The following is a 7,593-nucleotide window of genomic DNA, read 5'->3' as shown; positions in this document are numbered from 1 at the left end:
CAAAAAACACCAATGTCCAGACGACCAGGCTCGCAGCGCCTGCATGCCAAGGTTGATAAAACTCCATTGTCTTCTTTTCTCGAAAGAAACTAATCATTCTGATGACAACTATAGACACATAGAACACGAAGCACAGGTACATGTGAGCATGAATCATTGCACTCACCAGCCTACAAAGCATTTCACCAAACTTCCATTCAGCAAGAACGTAATAAGAGATGCGGAAAGGCACAGTTAGGAGAAAGAACGTGTGCATCAATATAAGATTGACCACGGCGGTGGATGTCACAGATTTGCTGTCGGTTTTTATTTTCCACGTCATGATGATGGCACCAGTAGAACCTCCCACAAGCACAAGGGTGTAAATTGCTATTAAAGCTGCATTATAGGTGGATCCAAGTGGATTACAATAGGATGAGACATTGGATGTTGAATTGCTGGTTATGAATGATCCTGTTGAGAATACTGTGTTACTCATTGCTGACATGTTCATTTTTTTCTCTAAGTCCATCCTTGAAGAGAAAAAAAAGCTTTACTAACAACTGAAAACAAGAAGAAAACTATCAGCAAAAATGCTCAGCAAGTTATTTCTACATCTTTAGAAGTCATGTAGAAGTGAAACCTTGAAATAATTTGGTGCTGTGTCTAACAGACATTAAGGCATATTATAATTACTGTCAGAACCTGCACAACTCTAAAATTCACTGTCTGACTAGTTTATTAGTGCAGTAAACTGCAAAACATGAACACTAATTCTGGATGGTTGTAGGTAACATGGCCGAAGCATAGAAAAATGCAGGTAGCAAGAATCTCGATAAGTTTTGTATAAGGTAATGGTTCTGAAGGGGTTTATGTTCATGTTATGTTGTGTCCATCTATTTTACTGATGTCACACACAACCTGTGTGCATAGACAAAGAATTCTGTGCAGTGATAGGTGGGATCAGATGTATCTGTATCAGCTCCCTAAATGTCCTAGTAGTTACACTGGGCCACAAGTAATTCGACTTAATGTTGTCTGCAACAAACTGTCTTGCGATCTGAGAATAATGCCTCCTCTACAGATACTATATGCTGGTATATCCTCTATCACTAATCACTGCATCGACCCAAGATAAAGCAAACATTTGTTGAGGCAGCAAACCACCTGAAAAAAAACTCCCACCCAATAAGTTAGAGATGAAAAATACCATAAGAAGCCAACAATGGTCATCTGGGAAGTACAACATAAATAACTGCTAACAGGCTCCATATATCTTCAAAATTTGATGGACTCACACCAGCATGGTAGGTACAACCCAAGCAGATGTTTTTTCTTCCTTTTAACATTCATAGTAATTTGCGTAAAATTGAGAACATTTCCACTGTCTTTATGTAGCATGTGCTCCCCCTAGTGTTGCAGCATAAATAAATACTACCCTGTTTTTAAAGTCTTAAAACAGACAAAAAGATTGAAAATTTATAAATAATTAAGATTAAGATAGCATAAAGGGTCAAAGAATAAAGCTCCAATAACAGAAGGGAATTTCAAAAACCATTAACACCAATTCGGCTGGGTAAATGCAATATTTTTAGTGATTTGTTTCTGATTAAGAGATTTATTTCTCTCTCTAAACTAAAATAGTGGAAACTAGTAACTGGAATCTACAACTAATACTGCATTAAGTTAATAAGCTAAATTGTGTAATTTAGAATCATCTAAAATAAACCAAGTGATTTAATTTCTTACAACTTCTATTCAGTAAATACATAAAATAAGGTTGTATCGAGATGATAGTACAAAAGCTTCTGCAGCTTGGTGTAAATTCATGGAATTAATCTTAGGCAATCATACCTGTAAGGGAATGCCTGTAGGAGAATGTCAACTCAGAATTGTTGAGCTGGAGCTTGAGGTGTAGACTGTGTGGGTCATCAGGAAGAGGGAAGAGTTGCAGCACACTGATCCAGGAGGCAGTCACACCCTTTAGCCTGAGTAATGGTGCAGCCGTGTCTGTTCACGAGGTGAAGAAACATTAACTCTATTTCTCTCTCCAAAAATGTTGCCAGAACTGCTCAGATTTTCCGGCATTTTCTGTGTTTGTTTTAGCATTTAATGTCAGCTCATCGAAATTGCCTTTTTTTTTGTAGTACCTGCCTCACTAAATTAAAATCTGCCCTTTTAAATGCTCAGTGTGTAGCTGGCCTCATCCTAACTTTCGCATGTTCAAGCAAAATGCCACTTTAAAGGAATGCATCTGCTTTAAAGGGTGACAGTATGTTAATAGGCCCTTTGAAGTACACAACTTGACCTGCAGGCACAGTTTACTTCAGGCACAAGTATCAGCCCCCACCCCAATACCACCTCAGGGCAAAGAGGAATTATGGCAATCAGTTAGTCATTTCTCATCTGTTTCAAATGCCATTCACAGATATCAATTGATGATAGATTCTCTCAGATGAACTGTAACTGTCAGAAGACATTTCACCTGCTGTGTAATTCAGGATTAAAGGGAGTGTAAAACTACATATCACTAATCCACAATATCTTGTGTTGGATAAGAATCGCTATTCCCTCATCAACACTGGGGCTAAATTCTGAAACTTCTTATCACTGCGGGAGTTCTGAATCAATGCACTAGATTTAAAAAATGCAAATGTACTGTGTGAAAATCCAAGCGTGCTTTCTATGTCTAACCTTCTCATTAATTCTTATTTCCTGTTCAAAAGCACATTAAAATTTAGAAAAGTCAGATTGTCAACATAGAAGTCATCCTTTGAAGCCTTGAAAAATCCTTCCACAAATGGACGTTGGATTATTCAGTGAATATAAAAGTAAAACAATATGTGGGTTTGATTTTGCATCTTATTAGATTTTATTAAACTTGTTCCAAGCTTGAGATTTTTTTTTGCTGTTAACATACCCTTCATCTTCAGAAAACATATTTCAAACTATCCCTAACCTTCTAATTCATCACATCTGCTATTTTCTGCTGTAATTTATCCTAAATAGACAATATTATCTACTTGTTCCAGTATGACAGATTCCATTTCAATCTGCACTCAAGTTTCTGCTGATGTATTCCTTCTAATTGCCAATGGTTTTGTCTTTTGGTGTTCACACTCAATCCATAGTCTAAATTTTTCATTTTTACTTAATCCTTGTCATTTGCCAAGTGAAGTCTGCTCTTTTTGGGTGAATCTATTCCCGCAAACCTTTGTATCACAGGCTGCATCACTTAGTGGAAAGTTTGCAATAAGTTATAAGGTATTGGTAAGTCAGGCATCCATTTGTATGGTAAAATATTGAGGCTCACTACTAATGAAAATATATTGAGTCATGCTGAAAAGGTTAGGGGAGGAATGAAAGTGGAGTTGACTTATATTTCAAGTAAATGTAGAAATATGATTCTTGGAGCTGAAGAAACTGGGTCACCTTACATGTTGGGTCCACATGTAGAGACACAAGAAACTTAACTTTTTAAAGAAACATTATTATATGTAAGTATTCAGAAAAGCTGATGTACTTTTGGGATAAAAATTATAGGCAATTGTACACACCTGTGATACACTGATGTTATAGCTGTACTCAATAGACAATAGACAATAGGTGCAGGAGTAGGCCATTCAGCCCTTCGAGCCTGCACCACTATTCATTATGATCATGGCCCATCATTCACAATCAGTATCCTGTTCCTGCCTTATCCTTGATTCCACGTGATAGGGTTAGGGTTAGAATCAGAAGAAGTGTCCAAACATCTCCGATCAAGTAAAATCTAGAGGTTTAGACTGTGGGTTGAGAATGAACACCAAAATGACAAAAGCAATGGCAGTTAGAAGGATTGCACTGGATGAATCTAGAGTAAGGATTGAGGTGGAATGTGTCACACTGGAACAAAGAGATAAGTTTGTCTAAATGATAACAAAAAATGTAGCTGCTATGCAGAAATTATAAGTTAGAGATAGACAGAATTTTTTTTGTGAAGATGAAGAATAAATTAACAACAAAAACACTCAAACTTGAAACAAAATTAAAAAATAACTCTTACCTTGCTAAATTCTATCCATCTTTTTGCAAACGTCAGAAATCTGGACAACAAGTAAAGATACACTGAAGAAAATAGAAGCCTTTTGAAATATAAAGACTAAAGTAAAAGCTAAAAATTCCCTATATAAACAGTAAGATAAATGAAGAGCTATTTGATATTGTAAAAACAAAAAGAAGTGATTGCTGAGCCCCTTGCTGAGATATTTGTATAACTGATGACCATGGGTGAGGTGCCAAAAGATGGGAAGGTGGCTGATGCTGTGCTATTATTTACGAAAGATGGTAAGGAAAAGACAGGGAGCTTTAGACCAGTGAGTCTGACATCAGTGGTAGTACATTATTGGAGGGGATTCTGAAGGACGGGATCTGCATGTATTGGAAAGCCAAGGACATATTAGGCATAGTCAACATGGCTTTGCATGTAGAAATTCGTGTCTCACGAACTTGATTGAATTTTTGAAGTGACAAAGAAGATTGATGAAGATAGGATGTGAACATTGTTTAAATGAACTTCAGTAAGGCATTCAAAAAAAGCATCACATGGGAGACTGGTTAGCAAGATTAGTTCACACGGATTACAGGGAGAACTAGCTATTTGGATATAAAATTTGCTTTAAGAAAAGAGGCAGAGAGTGATTTTGGAGGGTTGGTTTTCAGACTGGAGGCCTGTGACCAGTGGCATGCTGCAAGGGCTGTGCTGGATCCACTGTGTTTTGTCGTTTATATAAATGATTTGGATATGAATATAGGAGGAAAAGTTAGTAAGTTTGTGGATGACACCAAAATTGGTAGTGTAGTGGACTGTGAAGAAGGCTGTCTCAGAGTCCAATGGGACCTTGATCAGATAGGTTGATGGGCCAAGGAGCAGCAGATGTATAAATGTATAATTTAGATAAATGTGAGGTGTTGCATTTTGGTAAGGTAAGTCAGGGCAGAACTTATACACTTAATGGTAAGGTCCTGGGAAGTGTTGCTGAACACTTGGAGTGCAGCTTCACAGTTCTTTAAAAGTGGAGTCGCAGGTAGATAGGACAGTGAAGAAGACATTTGGTACGCTTCCCTTATTTGGTTAGTGCATTGAGTATAGGAGTTGGGATATCATGTTGCAGCTGTACAGGACATTGGTTAGGCCACTGTTGGAATATTGCGTGCAATTCTGGTCTCCCTCCAATAGGAAAGAGGTTGTTAAACTTGAAAGGATGCAGAAAAGATTTACAAGGATGTTGCCAGGGTTGGAGAGTTTGAGTGAGGGATTGAATGAGCCGGGGCTGTTTTCCCTGGAGTGATCGAAAGTGAAAGGTGACGTTATAAAATAACGAGGGGCAGGGATAAGATGGATAGCTAAGGTCTTTCTCCCAGGGTAGGGAAGCCCAAATTTAAAGGGCATAGGCTAAGATGAGAAGGTAAAGAAATAAAGGGGACCTAAGTGCACCTTTTTTCATACAGAGGGTTGTGCGTGTATTAAATGAGCTGCCAGAAGACCTGGTGGAGTCTGATACAATTACAACATTTAAAAGGCATCTGGATAGTTACATGAATAGGAAGGGTTTCGAGGGATATGGACCAAATTCTAGCAAATGGGACTCGATTAATTTAGGGTATCTGATCGGCATGGTCGAATTAGACCGAAGGGTCTGTGCTGTACATGTCTACAACTCTACAAGCTCTAAACAGAGACAACTAGGAAAAAAAGCGTCAGTATTTTGGTCAGGGCTGAAAAGTTAGAGAGATGTGTTTATATCTGTGTAGGTGGATTACAGATGTCAGAAAGTGGTTGCAGATGAATGACAGATCTGAGAGGTTAGTGCAAAAAACATGAGCGGAGCATATCATGATAGCATACCTCCTGGCAGAGGTGATTAAAAGCAACAGTAATGTTATGTGCAGATAGAAATTTAATCTCTGAATTGCACACATGTATTCAAAAAGTTAGCTTACCTTAAGACCTGAAATAGAGCTCTGTTTCTCAAAACTGACCAAATGAAAGAAAATAAGTCAACAGTTGAAACAGGAAGAGATTTCTTCTGTCAAGTTTGGAGGAAATAAATAATCTAAAAATGTGCATTGGTTTTAACACATGGCAAAATGCCTATTTTTACCTCAGCAGAGAAGAAAGAGTTCTTAAAAACATGATGCTAAATTTTAACAGTTCTTACAGCAATAATGTTCAGAGATATGCAAGTACATATTGAAGTATAATACACTACTGCAAGTGTTTCTAGAAAAAAAAGAACTTTTTACATGAACTTTGTTTCTAATTTGCAGTTATGATTTTTGACAGAATTGAAATCCTTACCTCAGTTACACCCCCTGGGGTCCCATTAGGTCAGACTGAATTTGAAGCTACTGTGCTACTGTTCCTATCCCTAAAAAAAACTATAACTTTCCTGGTGGATTATTCAGCAACTGGCACTGATCCCCATTTACAATTGAAGTTGTCACCATATGTAGATCCTAACCTTCAAAAATCCGCCAAAAACAATGGTTAACTTATGTGCTGAAAATAAAGGTGAACCATTGGTGTGAAATGTCACCTTCTTTGTTAGCCATGATGTTGAGGAGCTGGTGTTGGACTGGGGTGTACAAAGTTAAAAATCACACAACACCAGGTTATAGTCCAACAGATTATTTGGAAGCACTAGCTTTCAGAGCGCTGCTCTTTTAGAAGATAGTTGTGGAGTAGGACCATAAGACACAGAATTTATCACAAAAGATTACTGTGTCATGCAAGTAACATGATATATTTAACAAACCTCAATTGTTGTTAAATCTTTCATCTTTTAGAATGGGTTACAGGTTCCGGTTTATTAATATGTAAATCCCAGAACTTCTTTTAAGTGACATTCTCAATATGAATTAAGGTTTTATAAAAAAAAGGTGACGTCTCGGCTCAGATAGTCATCTCACCTGGGGATTGTTAGTGGTGAGCAATGGGTTGTGTGCAATAGCAGACTATGTGATAACAAAGCCTGGTGTTTGGGGGTTGAAGTAAGGACATGGGAAAGCTTAGGCCTTAAAGTTGTTAAACTCAATATTGAGTCTAGAAGACTGCACAGTCCCCAAGCGGAAAATGAGGTGCTGTTCTTCCAGCTTGCGCTGAGCTTCTCTGGAGCACTACAAAGAACCCGAGACAGGGATGTTGGCCAGGGAACAGGGTAATGTGTTGAAGTTGAAAGCAACTGGAGGCTCCGGGTCTTTTTTGCCGACAGAACATAGGTATTTCACAAAGCAGTCCCCAGTCTATGCTTCATTTTCCCAATGTAGAGGAGACCACATTGTGTGCAGCAAATACAGTAGATTAGATTGTGCGAAGTACCAGTAAAGCATAGCTTCACCTGGAAGGTGTGTTTGGGCCCTTTGATATTTAGGAGGGAGTAAATAAACAGACAGGCATTACACCTTTTGCAATTACAGAAGAAGATGCTGTGGCACTGTTGGAAGGAGGGTGTTGGGAATGAACAAAGAGTGGACCAGGGTGCCCCGGAGGTAGTAGTCCCTGCAGAAGGCTGACAAAGGGGGGGAGGGGCATGTGTGTCTGGTGGTGGCATCTCACTGAAGGAAATGGAAATG

At 38.4% G+C, this 7,593-nt stretch overlaps 1 long non-coding RNA gene across 1 annotated transcript; it reads right to left on the bottom strand.

Annotated features, from left to right (window-relative positions):
- Window positions 1-226: 226 nt before the first annotated feature.
- On the bottom strand, window positions 227-6,013 carry LOC132815347 (uncharacterized). Its single transcript, XR_009644639.1, has 3 exons — window positions 5,962-6,013; window positions 1,834-1,989; window positions 227-512 (listed from the first exon to the last, which is right to left on the bottom strand). It is a non-coding gene; the product is annotated as an uncharacterized LOC132815347 (long non-coding RNA).
- Window positions 6,014-7,593: the final 1,580 nt, after the last annotated feature.

Source organism: Hemiscyllium ocellatum, chromosome 4 (genome assembly GCF_020745735.1).
Source record: "Hemiscyllium ocellatum isolate sHemOce1 chromosome 4, sHemOce1.pat.X.cur, whole genome shotgun sequence".
NCBI lineage: Eukaryota > Metazoa > Chordata > Chondrichthyes > Orectolobiformes > Hemiscylliidae > Hemiscyllium > Hemiscyllium ocellatum.
This window is presented reverse-complemented; position numbering and strand designations above follow the sequence as displayed.